Source organism: Protopterus annectens, chromosome 12.part0, assembly GCF_019279795.1.
Source record: "Protopterus annectens isolate FY-2018-M chromosome 12.part0, PAN1.0, whole genome shotgun sequence".
Taxonomy (NCBI): Eukaryota; Metazoa; Chordata; order Ceratodontiformes; family Protopteridae; genus Protopterus; species Protopterus annectens.
The window spans coordinates 489451344-489465826 of record NC_056746.1 but is presented as its reverse complement, the minus strand read 5'-3'; the positions used below and the strand labels follow the sequence as shown (position 1 = coordinate 489465826).

The 14483-nt window shown below is 40.0% G+C and overlaps 1 protein-coding gene across 4 annotated transcripts in view; it reads right to left on the bottom strand.

Annotated features, from left to right (window-relative positions):
* The window catches only part of METTL22 (methyltransferase 22, Kin17 lysine), a 937139-nt gene that overhangs the window by 153560 nt on the left and 769096 nt on the right, over nucleotides 1–14483 (bottom strand). The window lies entirely within an intron of this gene.

The following is a 14483-nucleotide window of genomic DNA, read 5'->3' as shown; positions in this document are numbered from 1 at the left end:
ATGAACTGGCACCCCACCTAAGTACCATGTTCAATCATAGCCTCATCTCAGACTTTGTGCCCACTAAATGGCGCACTGCAACGGTTATCCCACTCCACAAAGTGGGAGCCACGACAGACCCTGGGAACTACTGCCCCATTAGCCTGACGAGCCTGGTCTGCAAGGCCATGGAACATATCATCATGGAACTCATAAACAAAGACATTGGTAATCTCCAAACTCTGGACCCCACACAGTTCAGGTTTGTAAAAGGCAGATCATGTCTCCTAAACCTGAATGACTTCTTTGAAGCAGTCACCAAAGCCATAGATGAGGGTAAGGTGGTTCACACAGTCTATCTACATCTCACCAAGGCTTTCAACACCATCCCCCACTCTGGAATTATAGATAAACTCACTAAACTAGGTATAAATCCCTATGTCAAAAGATGGGTTGCCAACTGGCTTACTGACAGAACACACTGTGAAAGTAGCAGACTCCAAATCCGACTTCAGACCAGTGACAAGTGGAGAACGACAGAGTTCAGTCCTGGGTCTTCTCCTGTTTGGTATCTACTTCTCTGAAGTACAGACTAACACAGAAGGTCTTTGGCTAGCTAAGTTTGCAGATGCCTGCAAACTAGGACCCATAATCGAAACTCCTAACAATGTGGACATCCTACAAAAGGTCCTCACTGAGACAGATGCCTGGTGTCAAAGCCATGGCCTCAAGCTCAATGCCAAAAAGTGCATTGTCATCCCCTTTGGTAAAAACTCTGTACCCATGAACTACCACATAGGCGATAGTCTACTTAACACTGAAAGTGTGATGAGACCTTGGGACACAGGTGGACAGTAGTCTCTCCTTTGATAATCACATCGCCACAGTGGTCAGGAAATCCTTGTACATGGCACACCTCATCACAAAAGGTTTCTCATCCAGAAAAAAAGAGGTCATTGTTCCCCTCTACTCATCACTTATTAGACCCATTATAGAGTACAACTCCCTTTTTGGTATGTACCTCACAAGACATCTATAACAACTGGAAAAGCTGCAGAAATACCTCACAAAGAGGATTACTGGCCTCAAAGAGATGCCCTATGCAGACAGTCTCAAAAAACTCCAGCTTTACTCCGTCGCATATCGCCTACTCAGAGGCGATCTCTGCCTAACATACAAAGCTATGTCAAACCCAGAGCTGTCGGACATGCTCCACTTAAAGAAATCCCAATCCCTCCGAGCTACATGCTCTAGGGACCTAAACCTTGCCACCACAATAAACAGAACATGCTGGAGGGATAGATTCCTGTCCCAGAGACTTCCCATACTCTGGAACAGACTACCTATCTATGTCAAACAGAGCTCCTCTTTAGCACTCTTCAAGAAAAATCTTGATGATTGGATGGGAAATAGGAAATTCACCCCGGGGATCACTTCTGTGGCTCTGCTTGACAGGCGCACAGAAAAATAATTTTCTTGGGTGGCGAACGCCAGGGTACCTTTTTGGCTAGGCTTAAATAGGCCCTAGGGATAATAGCCTAGTACCTACCTATGGACATGAATATAAACACATGCTTGCCTAACACGTTTAAATGTTTAAAGGCAATGTACTCCCTTTGTTATGATTGCAAATGGCAAAAACATGCTTCTTTCTAATGTGCATGACACAACAGTTGAAGAGTTAATTTCTTCTTGCTTGTACAAGATGACATAGAGAATGCAGCAGCAGTGCCTGTTAGCACACATACATTGCCTGTACATACATGTCATATTCAACAACTGCAGTCTATGCGAATAGCCCCTAATGTATCTAATGTCTTTGGTAGCTGTTGTCTCAGCTCAGAATATTATTAACATTCATTCATCCTCCATCCATCCTCAACCCCTTTTCACATTTTGCACATGGGGTCAGGGTGTCACATCCACAGTGACAATCATCTCGGGCCAAGGTTTACACCACTAGGTGGCTAGCCCTGCCATGGTAGTTCATTCACACCACTCACTTGCACATACACTCTCGCCTACGGTCAATTTAGAGTCTCCAATCCACCTATTGCATGTTTTTGGAACATGGGAGGAAACCAGAGTACCCGGAGGAAACCCATGTGACTGTAGGGAGGATAGGCAGACTCCACACACAAGGCACCCCAACTGAGAATCGAACCACAGAACCTCTTGCTGTGACACAACAACGCTAACCACTGCACCACCGCGGCCACCCAAAATATTTCTAACAGAATATTATTAACATTAACATCACATTTACTCTCCTTTGTTACACTGTTGCTTTGTGTCCCTCTCAGAACTTTTGCTAGCATGTCCCACTTTTATTTATGTACACGGGTCAAGAATTGTGAACAGGATTATTATTATATCAGTATGGAATTATTTCAGTTAAAAATGTTTCTTTGTGACATAAGTACATTTTACTGCATTATCTGAGTAGATTTTCTCATCTGCCCTCCCTTCTTACTTATTTCTGCACTAATCCCATTGTACTCTGTGTACATTCTCTCTATTTAACATCCCATGCACCTTAATTCTTTCAATCAACTTGCCCTTACATGTTATAAGCTGTCTGCATGTGTTTGCGGAATAGTTTGCCTATAGGCAAGGTGTTTTGTTTACATTGTGTGGATAAGCTTGCCTGCACATTTTCATGGCCACCAACACCTCTGCTGACCAAGAAAACGTGTTACGAAATGTGTAAGTGCAATGAGCAGCATTCATATTCAGTGGGCACTGCTGCTTATCATACAAAGCCTGCATGATTGTTAATGAATCCCCAGAGTGTCTTTTCAACACTGCATGTACCTATGCGAACCATGAGCATGCTCTGTTGCTAAATGATGTTTATGTAAATTACTTATATATTTATTAGTTTTATCTCACGTATGTACATTTACTTATAATTTGTTTTCCTTCTGATATAATGTAACTCCAGGCCTCCACTGAAAAAGGGTTTTATACTAGTCAGACATTTCCAGTGTCCCAATAAACAAAGCTAGCTAGATAAATAAATGGTGAATTAGTGTTCAGGCCTAAAATGCAAAATTCCATTAAATCCTGTTTTTTTCCTTCTTTTTTTTCAAATTCTGGAATTTAAGAGAATATCCTTAGAAAATGGAAAAGACTGTCTTGATCATGAATAAGCAAAAATGTTCCAATATTTATTTTTTACTTCATACGTTTAAGATACTGGCTTTGACATCCAATAGATTTCTTTATTTTTTACTTCCTGACTAAGGCAGCTGCCATTTTGGAAATTGCTTCTGAAATGCATTTTGATGGGTTTAAGGTGAAACCAGCATATTCTTTGATCTCAGAGGTATCCCAGTGTTATATAACATGGGGAAACATGAGGCTGTTTCCCTCAATAGTGGACAAGAAGAGAGACTTAGCTGGAAATTAATATATCAGAACAGAAAGGGGGAGATCAGTATGGATGCAATGTACTAGTGGGAGTCAAGTTGGAAGGGTAAAGCTGAGGAAGAAAGACAGAAACAGAGGTCGTCTTAGGAGGCATCTGGAAGGAGCTAAGGTCAAGAAACTTCTGAGAAGTTCAGAGATGCTTGGGACAAATCGGGGAAACAATGTGGTAAAGCTTCTATATAATCTAGCTATAGCACTCAGTAGGACATGAAGCATCATGCTTTCTTCTGTTAGCATTTTTTAATATTTATATGTGGATTGAATAAATAAATAAATACTGTAAATGTCCTGATTATAAAGTTGTTGTTGTTTGTCTTTCAGCTTTTTCCCGGTAAGGGGTCGCCACAGCGGAACACTGGTCCGCTGATTGGCAGTAGATTTTTACGAAATGCCGAGGTGCCAGCTCGACGCCCAATCTTCAATGAAGGCACGCCCATTTGCGCATGCATGTCTTTCGAACACTACCCAACCATGGGGAGGGCATGCAGACTCCACACAGACGGCACTCACAAGCCAAGCTGAGAATTGAACAGGAGAACCTCTTGTTGTGAGCTAACAACGCTACCGTCATACCACCACGGCATGTCCTGATTATAAAGTGAAATCATAAAATACTTGCTATGTATGATGAGGTGGCAAATCCTCTTAAAAACACAAAACTGATTCCTATCTGCTATAATGTTGGGCAATTAAAACAAGTGGTTAAAGGGCATTCTTGAAGAAAGACACTACCATCAAATCTGTCAGCTTTATAATTAGAAAAGAAAACGTGCAAAAGCAACACATGTTACAATACCACTGGCTGCACTAAACATGTGATACTGAATAACTTTAGCTAGTTATAGTAAATACATTATGCGTTTATATTACGCTGTCGAAAACTCAAACTGTCGAGAGTGTAATAATCTATATGAAAATGTCGAAACCCCCGAACATCGAACACACACACACAAAAAAACACCCAAACACAACACAAATTGCTCTATGCAGGGGGGCAAGCCCCCTGCATCCCCCACACCCCCTGCTACTTAAATATATCAACTCCGAAATCGCAGTACATTGCAGTAAATGGAAATCTCCCCTTATGGAGATTTCAGTTTACATGCGCAATGACTTTCGCTTTTGACATTTTGGTGCCGACAATATCAGCTTCCATATTGTCGGCCTTCAACAGGGTGAAGTAGACCCTACAATACTGTGCATATGCTAGCAGATGTATGCATGAGTTAGAATGTACTCAACAGTAGAGCAGTACAAACATACAGAGTTTCTAGTATCACACTATGGCATTTTATCAAAAAATAAATGCATGTACTGCTATCCAAAATTGCCCACAATGTGGTCAGATGAGTCCGTCTTAATGATGACATTTTTGATGCAGTGATGACACAAAGGACACATGGTGCCCCTCCTGCAGACAGAACAGGTGGCAACTAAAAAGCTTCTGGGAAGGCATTAAGAAATGGCAAAGATGAAAAAGGGCAGAAGACTACCAGATATACCGGCACTTAACTATGGCAGTTTTATTTTCATTTGGACATAGTTTTACAACAATTATATATCACACTTTGGCAACAGATCTGGTTTAACTGATTCAAAAACTTTTTTTTTCAGGGAATGCTTGAGGATAGGCTCTAGCTATATCATAAGCATTAAAATGTTACAAAAAGCATAAAAAACAACTGTTGTAAAACTGGATATTAAATCAAGTCAGTAGTTGCTTTGAATACACCAATAAGGAAAAAAAATAAGAAATCAAGTCATCATACAGTGATTTTAGTTACAAGATATAACTAGCAATGATCATACGTACAAGAAGGATGCACAAGACAGGAATGAGAAATCTGATATGCAGAAGAAACACAGTAGTGTACAACACTCAGAATAACAGTTGATCTTTGAAAAAAGAGTAGCTGATTGCAATATAACAAATGAACCTCAGATCTCAAATAACTGATGTCAGTCATAAGAACAGCCTGTTTTTTCAAATAATTGGAAGGTGCTCTTGTATGACAGTAATGAATGTTTCCCACTGCTACTCATTAGGGTTCAGTTAGCATGTGTTCTATATAAAAGCAGCCATATCCTCGAGCTATATCAAGTTTTTCTATTGAGGAATGTATAATTACTGGTTACATTTCTATACTACAGTAATAATTTTTCTTCTTGTAGGAGTTCTACTACTCTGTTTTGCTGAAGTGGATGGGATGACTTTCACAGTGGCTGGATACTATTACCTCTACTTGTAATTACTGGTAAGTACTAGCTTGTGTGTTGTATCAGGGCCATTTATTTAAGTGACCTGAATGTGGCTCAGAGCTGTTTCATCTTTTTCAAGATTGACTTAGCCCACTGGACTGAACTGTCATCAGTTTATTTTACACTGAATCATAAATGAGGAATGCAGTTGCTAACATTCATTATTTAAGATGGCTTTAATGGCTATTCTAAGCTAGTTTGAAAACATCATAGCTAAATTTTAATTAGCATTCTATGGCTCATGCCTTAATTGTAACAGAGAGCTTTACCTTATTTTACTTTTGATTTATTTCACTGTATTTTAATTACTCATATATTTTTACATTTTATTATTGAATATTCTTGGATTATCATTTAGCATTTACCTTGGTTTAATTTATTACTGAGTTCAGTTTTGTTATCTGTTTTTACAATCAATAACTTATTTGTATTTTTTATTCCTTTTAACAAGACTCAAGCTGAAAATGATCCTTTGTGGCCCAGTTTAGTTACCTAAAACAAGTAAATACATTTTGTGTAATCAATAAATTAGACACTGTCAATGGTGCAACAGGTTGCAGACTCACCTTTGGTGCAGTTGTGAGTTCTATTCCCAGACCAGGTGGATCAATGCTGACAATGTAGTGTAGCATGAGGTGTGTGTGCGTGCGTGTGTGCGTGTGTGTGTGTGTGTGTGTGTGCGTGCGTGCGTGTGTGTGTGTGTGTGTGTGTGCGTGCGTGTGCGTGTGTGTGTCCTCCTTCCGATGAGACATTAAACCAAGGCACAATCTGCTTGATTTGGTGGTAGCTTAAGTGGATATAAAAATCTCGCTGTATCTATCAAAATGAGTAAGGGAAGTTTCAGATGCCCTGGTCAAATTTTCCCCTAGTATTATAAATACTACCTTGGGTCTCTCCTGAAAAGAGGCTGCTAACTTAGAAGATAAAACGAACTGAAGCAGGCTAGTGACTTAACAAAAAAAGCACCTTAGCAAAAACAAAAAACGAAAGTCAGCCGGATGGGTTCAACACTCTTAAATAAAAAGCAAAAATAAAAAATCTGTATATAAAAAAGATGAGCGCTTTTGCAACAAATATTGCTTCTTCAGATCTACTATTAAAATCAGGCACATAGCATATATAGCACCATCTAATTAGCACTACCAGATGAACACAATCAACGTTTCAAAGGCCTTAAAGGAATAGTCTCATTCAGACCTATATCCCTATTAGCTGCCAACATCAAAATCCACTTCACTTTGAGACATTCTTCAAGTCCTAATGTCAGTTAGACTAAATTTCCCCTAGTACTATAAATACCAACTTCGGTCCCCCCTGAAAAGAGGCTATTAGCCAAGTGGGACTTACCCAGTGTGTGATGATATGAGGGAGTGCAAACTATACCAGACAGAGTAGGGCAGTTCATGTGTAACATATGCCAGCATAGCTAGCCAGAGTTTTGTCATTTGAATACCAACCTGATTTGTACAGATGCTTGTGTTAAAAATGTATTTGTAAAGTCGTTTGTGTAAAAAAAATGTATCAACAGTGGGTCCTGCTGGACAGATAAGAAATATACATGTATAAAACACCACTTGAAGGACAAAAACAGACCTGGAACCAGACAAACATAGTTCAAGAGGCCATGGACCGGACACCAAAAAAGTGAAACCAAATATGCTAACAACATTTAAATAGTAAACCCATGAGTCATATGACCAGTACAAGGTGATGTGACACAGCACCAAAATACAAAATCATACTACCAAACCCCTTAAACAACATTTAAATGTTGTTGAGGGTGTAATTAGTTGTCTGTTGAAGTTGTGAAACATCAGAACAAAAGTGCTAATTATTTTTCTCATTAAAGTATTTGGTTTTACTTTTTTGGTGTCCGGTCTGTGGCCTCTTGAACTATTTTTGTCTAGTTCCAAATATAGATATAAGTCAGACTGTAGTGTTATTAACTGTTGAAGTATATATATTTTAACTGGAGGGGAAGGAGTTAAGCTCAGCCTGGATAACCTTAAGAAAAGCAGTTTGAAATTAAATTACTTGGTTTAGGCTATAAAGATTTTATCTCACAGGTCTGAATGCAGCCAGAGATGCAATGTCCGTGCTAGAATCCTACTATTATTGTCCTTCGTGGTGAACTAATTGCTACCCTGGGGTGCCAGAGAATGGCTTATTAGTCTCTCCATGAAGGGTGGAAGTACTGGAATTGTTTTTCAGTTTCCCGGTGCTGGAATAAACCTCTATGTGTGAATTGCTACACATCTGGGCCAGATCCTGGGTCAAGTTTCTAGTGAGGGGGTAGTGTGGGAACCACAGTGCCAGGTGACCAGATGTGATGTCATTTTGTAGCCAGCACTGAAATTATATTTCAGATACTAGTGAGAGATGTGATAGATGACTCTCAGCACTCTGTTTTGGAACTGACAAGACCACCCACCCACTTCATCTTGCCTTGCTTTAGTAAGAAACTTAACTAGGGAACAGTAATTCTTCAGTCAGTTAGGAAAATATAGAGAGATTAGCTAAAAGTATTGTTTTTGTGCATCTGTCCAAGTCTTTCCATCTGTATTATTGTTTACATATTTCTTTAAATTAAAACTCTGGTATTTATTGTAAATAGATATTCAGTATGTTTGTGTTTTCTATTTTATTATTTACTATTAAATATATTTATACCTTTCATTGTGGCTGGTCTTTTAGGAAATATTTTAACCTTTGACAGTAAATGCATTTATTTAGTGGCACCGTTTCATGCTCCTGAAAGTCTTGCTGATTGGTTAACACTACCATTTGTATAAGTAATAATTTTACTAATAGTAACTGGATACCCTGGTAAGAGCCTTACACTAGCTGGCTGGTGGCAGTGAATCTACTTTATAGTCTGGGTGGAGGTAGAATAGTGGATAATCTGTGCCAGCCTTTCAGGTGTGTGTGTGTGTGTGTGTGTGTGTGTGTGTGTGTGTGTGTGTGTGTGTGTGTGTGTGTGTGTGTGTGTGAAAATCAAATCTCACAGTGCATGTGTGAAGAACATCCAAAATCACTCAAGTGGAACAAAAGAACAGTGATGAAGTACATGAACTACTACAATATTCTCTAAACTGTTGCACTCAGTAAGTTGTATAACTATACAACCTAGCTTTGGGAAGAACTCTTCCACAAATGGCCAAATTCTCAAACACTACCATTTTACTAATCAAAGGTGGTGGGCAGCAAAGATATGAAGCACTGGTAAATCAAAACCAGTGTTTATGTATCATGTTGACTAGGTGTAATTTACCTGTGTTTATTTTATTTAAGAATACCAGGATGAGTTGCATTTAGATGTATTCCCAGAAACTGTACTTTTTGTTAATTCTGTTTTAAAAAGGGAAACCCCATATCTCCATCTTTATGACCCACTGAGGTGCTGGGGTTAATGGGGGGTCAGCCCCACTTACAAACAGAATTAATGAGCCACACTACCAAATAGAAGAGCAGTCACTAAGTTCAATACAAAAAGTGAGCAATCCTGTTATGAAACATGAAAAACTCTGCAGAAACATTAACTACAAACTAGTATGATTACCACAATGAAAGTATTGTAACACTGACAGAATTAGCCAAGCATGCTCAACTGAATAATCTGCATAGCACACAGTTATGCAAAATGGTTTGAGTCACCTCGTACCCAAAATATTATACAATCACCCCCAAAACATGCCCTGCTTCAAGACAGGGTATATGGGCCAAAGATGTTTAGTAAACAAGGACATATGTGAATCTTTACAATCTCAAATATGTCATATACACACACATTTTTAAAATGTGCAGCAGAAGTGGCAGCAGCTATGAAATATGCCTGTCAGTGTTGCATTATATGTCATAACAGAAAGAAATACCATGGTCAAGCTATATAGATATCCTTTGTTTGTCCACAGGTAAGAAGCATTTTCCTTGTACAAAATAGAGCATATTTTTTTATACACACCTCTCAACTGTGTCCACTTTCCAAAGATAGCCCCTGATTTTGACTTCAAATTTTGCCCTGTCACTCTTAATCCCTCCTAAAACTAATGATTTTGGAGACAAAGTGGTGGATAGATTTCCTTTACTTCACACCCTTGTTAAAATGCCAGGTTTTTGTGATATAAAAAAATGAGACCACAATAAATCATTTCAAAACTTTCCCCACCTTTAATGTGACCTATAACCTGTACAATTCAATTGAAAAACAAATAAATCTATTAGGGGAGTAAATATAAAAAATAAAAAACGTAAAATAAGCTGGTTGCGTAAGTGTGCACACCCTTAAACTAATGCTTTGTTGAAGCATCTTTTGATTTAATTACAGCATTCAGTCTTCTTGGGTACACACCTGCCATCAATTAGAGAGACTGATTAACCCCCCCAAAAAGTTCAGCTGTCCTAGTAGGATTTTCCTGACATTTACTCAGTTGCCTCCTACAGCAAAAGCCACGGTATGCAGAGAGCTTAAAAAGCATCAAAGGGATCTCACTGTTGAAAGGTATCAGTCAAGAGAAGGGCACAAAGAAATTTCCACAGCATTGGATATATCATGGAACACAGTGAAGAGTCATCAAAAAGTGGAGAAAATATGGGACAGCAGTGATATTGCAAAGAAATGGACGTCCTTCCAAAATTGATGAAAAGGCAAGACGAAAACTGGTCAGGGAGGCTGCCAAGAGACCTACAGCAATACTGAAGATGCTGCAAGAATTTTTGGCAAGTACTGGTTGTGTACTACATGGCAACAATATCCTATATTCTCCATATGTCTGGGCTATGGGGTAAAATTGCAAGACGGAAGCCTTTTCTTACACAGAAAAACATCCAGGCCTGGCTAAAATTTGCAAAACAATACATCAAGTCTCCTAAAATCATGTGGGAAAATGTGTTATGGTCTGATGAGACCAAGGCTGAACTTTTTGGCCACAATTCCAAAAGGTACGTTTGGCGCAAAAACAACACTTCACATTACCAAAGGAACACTACCTGCAAGGTGAAGCATGGTGGTGGCAGTGTCGTGATTTGGGGTTGCTTTTCTTCAGCAGGAACTGGGGCTTTAATCAAGGTGGATGGAATTATGAACAGCTCCAAATACCAGTCACTTTTGGCCCAAAACCTTCAGGCATCTGCTAGAAAGCTGAAGATGAAGAGGAATTTCTCCTTTCAACAAGACAATGACCCCAAGCATACATCTAAACCAACAAAAGAATAGGTTCACCAGAAGAAAATTAAAGTTCTGGAATGGCCCAGCCAGAGCCTAGACCTATATCCAATAGAAAATATGTGGGTTGACCTGAAGAGAGCTACTCACAAGAGATGCCCTCGCAACCTGACAGATTTGGAGCACTTTTGCAAGGAAGAGTAGGCAAATATTGCAAGTTAAGATGTGCCATGTTGATAGACTTCTACCCAAGAAGACTGAATGCTGTAATTAAATCAAAAGGTGCTTCAACAATGTATTAGATTAAGGGTGTGCACGCTTATGCAACCAGCTTATTCCAAGTTTTTTATTTTTTATATTTTCCCCTAACAGATCTGTTTTTCAATTGAATCGTACAGGTTATAGGTCACATTAAAGGTGGGAAAAATTTGAAATGATTTATTGTGGTCTCATTTTTTTATATCACAAAAACCTGGCATTTTAACAGGGATGTGTGTACACTTTTTATATCCATTGTAGTTTTCCTTCCTTCAGCAGATGGCCTGACCAAAAGTAAAAATGTTTCCATTTGTTAGATAAAACCAAAACTATGATGGCCTTTTAGGTTAATTTAAAACACAAAATCACTTCCATTGAACAGGACGAAGTTAGGAATTAGATGCAAATTTCAGCCATAAAAGTTGAACGTCTTGAGAAATGGGTGAACTGCTGACAGCTTGTATTGAGAAACCAGTGTTCTGCAGAGGGACAATGGTATAGAACAGTGAGAAATCAGTAGCAATAAATTGAACCACATCTACCTTGGCTAACTGGGAAGCAAGTGTATTAAGTTTACGTACTTCATGGGCTCTGTGTAGTATGTTCTGGATCAAACATGAAAAAGGTATAAAACAAGTTCAGAATTCAATGCAAGGAGAGGGAAGTCATCTTCCAAGTGATGGTATCTATGCAAGTTTTCCACATCAAACAGGTCCACTTGAGATAATTCTCAGACACAGATGATGCAAACAGGACCACTGATGACTCCTGGTGCTGCCTGTCAATCAGGAGGGTCTCAATATGCTCTGTCGGCTTGGCAAATAAACTGCCTAAGTGGTGGTGTGACCAGTTGCTAATTCCAAATGTTAATTGTCATGATGCACAGAAGTTAAAACATAGTGTTTTCCTCCACATTTTGACACTCCCTTTCCATACTTCCTGTCAACATACTACATAAAAGCTATGTTATCTGTGTTTGCCTTCAGAGCTAAAGCTACTGCTTTTAAGCCCTTCCTATTTATGTGAAGATGATATCCTCTGCTTGTCTGTGAATTTTCAGGGAACACAGAGAAGCCCTATGCAGTCTAATGCATCTCTTCTTCTGAGATGGAGAGCAGTTAAGCCTACATACACCTCTCTGCTGAGACAGGTACAATCAGCAACTGCCCATCGAGGACTTATAAGTATACATCTGAATGACTTACACAACTCCAAAAGAGCTGAGCCACTTACCATAATAAGAATAACAAAAATAAATAGCCTTAGAAATCCAAGATGAGATGGTTTGCTTAGAAACAGCCAAACCCAAAGACCTGGGATGAAAAGAAACAAAAAGCTGTTCCGACGTGCGAATATCCTTAGTTTTATCAAATAATATCTGAGCTGCCTATGCAAATCTGAGGTGTGAAGAACACTCTCACTGGCAGACTGCAGAGAAGGAAAAAGGGAAGGCAAATTAATAGACTGATTAAGAGAGAACTCATTGACCACCTTGGGTATAATAGAAGAATTAGTATGCAAAGACACCCTGTCTCTGAGAAAAACTAAAAAGAAAGGAACAGCCATGAGAGCTGAAGCTCAGACACTCTCTTAGCTGAAGTGAGGGCTAAAAGAAGAACAGTCCTCCAAGTACAATGTTGTAAGGAAGCTGAAGCAGCAGGCTCAAAAGGAGTCCAAGTCAGTTTTTCAAGAACAAAACTGAGGTTCCAGGAAGGTGGAATTGGCTTCCTGGCTGGCCTAACATGAAGGACGTCTTAAAGAAATTGCTTGACCTCAAATCTAGAGGCCAAAGGAGGAGGTAAGACAGACGAGCAGAAACTGCTGACAGGTGAGCTTTAACTGAAGAATACACCTACCCAGCACAGAGCAGATCACACAAATTAGAAAGAACCATGGGAACCAGCACAGATAGGGGGTCCTGGGTTCGACAAAGGCATCAGACAGAAAATCTCTTCCATTTGGACAAATACTATTTCCTGGTAATGGTTTTCCTGGCCTCCTACAGGACCTAAAGCGCATCCTCAGAAAAGAGTTGCCTAAAAGAGATCAAAACCCTATCACCCACAGCATCAGTTGAACAGTGGACAAGTGAGGATGGATGAGAGACCTTTGTTTTGTGTGAGAAGGTCCATCCGGTGAAGTAACTTGTGGTGATTGCCCCTGGCAATAGAGAAAGAAGGGGGCACCAATCCTGTCTGGGCCAAAAGGGAGTTTCTAGCAACATTCTGGGTAAGTCTTACTTGCTCTTGTACAGGACCCTCGGAAGCAGACGGGGGGGGGGGGGTGGAATGGAGGGCGTACAAAAACATCCCCTTCCAAAGAAAAAACAGGGTGTCCATTTTCCATGCCAGAGCACTTGGGACTCTGGAACAGAATAGAGGAAGTTGGCTATTTAGAGGGTAGGTAAAAAAGATCGACCTAAGGAATACTCCACCGATGGACAATGTCCAGGAGCACATCTCTGTGAAGTATCCATTTATGAGCTTGGGTGCTGAACCTGGTCAAACAGTCTGCCACTAGATTGTGCTCCGAGGGGAATGTAAATTGCCTGAACAGACCTGAAAAGCTAGTCTGCAAAGAAGATAAGACCTTGTACTCCCTTGCTTGTTGACATACCACATCAAAGTGGTGGTGTCTGTGAAAATTTTGAAGGAGGCCGGGATGAAAAAGGGAATGAAAAGCCTGAAGAGCTAAAAGCAGGGCCCTTATCTCCTTTATGTTGATGTGGTCTGACCTCTAATGCAGAAGCCAGAGACCATGAATCTTGAGAGAGGTAAAGGAAGCCCCCCTTCCCCTGTCTGAGGTGTCTGTAAAGAGCTCCTGAGTAGGGGCTGGAACTTGGAAAGGCAGGTCTGGGTTGAGAGTGAGTTAATGCTTGAGACAAGTGAAGAAGGGGAATGGAAAGTCCAGGGGGTGGCAATGTTGAAGCTACAATGACTTGGGGTACCACTGTAGCTTTCTCATATGAAGCCTGGCCAGAGGAAGCATGGTAATGGCGGAAGCCATAAACTTGAGGGCCCTGAGAAAGTCCCTGACTGTGACTGACTTTAAAAGAAGAAGAGACTGGAAAAATGCAATAAGAGAATGTCTTGGGGGCAGGCAGGGATGCCAGCATTGGGATGATCTGGATTCTGCAACCAAGGCAAACATGATCCTGGGAAGGGGTCAAAGCTGACTTTTGAATGTTTATGGTGAACCTCAGGGCTTTGTGACAGGAAAATAGTAAACTGGAGATCCTGAAGCAGAGTCTCTTGGGAAGAGGCTTTTGAACTCCTCTCATCCTGCAAAAAGCAATTACAGGAGAGAGGCCTTTGGTGAAGACCCTTGAAGCAGTAGAAAGGCCAAAGGGTAAAGCACATTGAAAATGTAAGGAAAAAACAGAAAAATGTAAAAA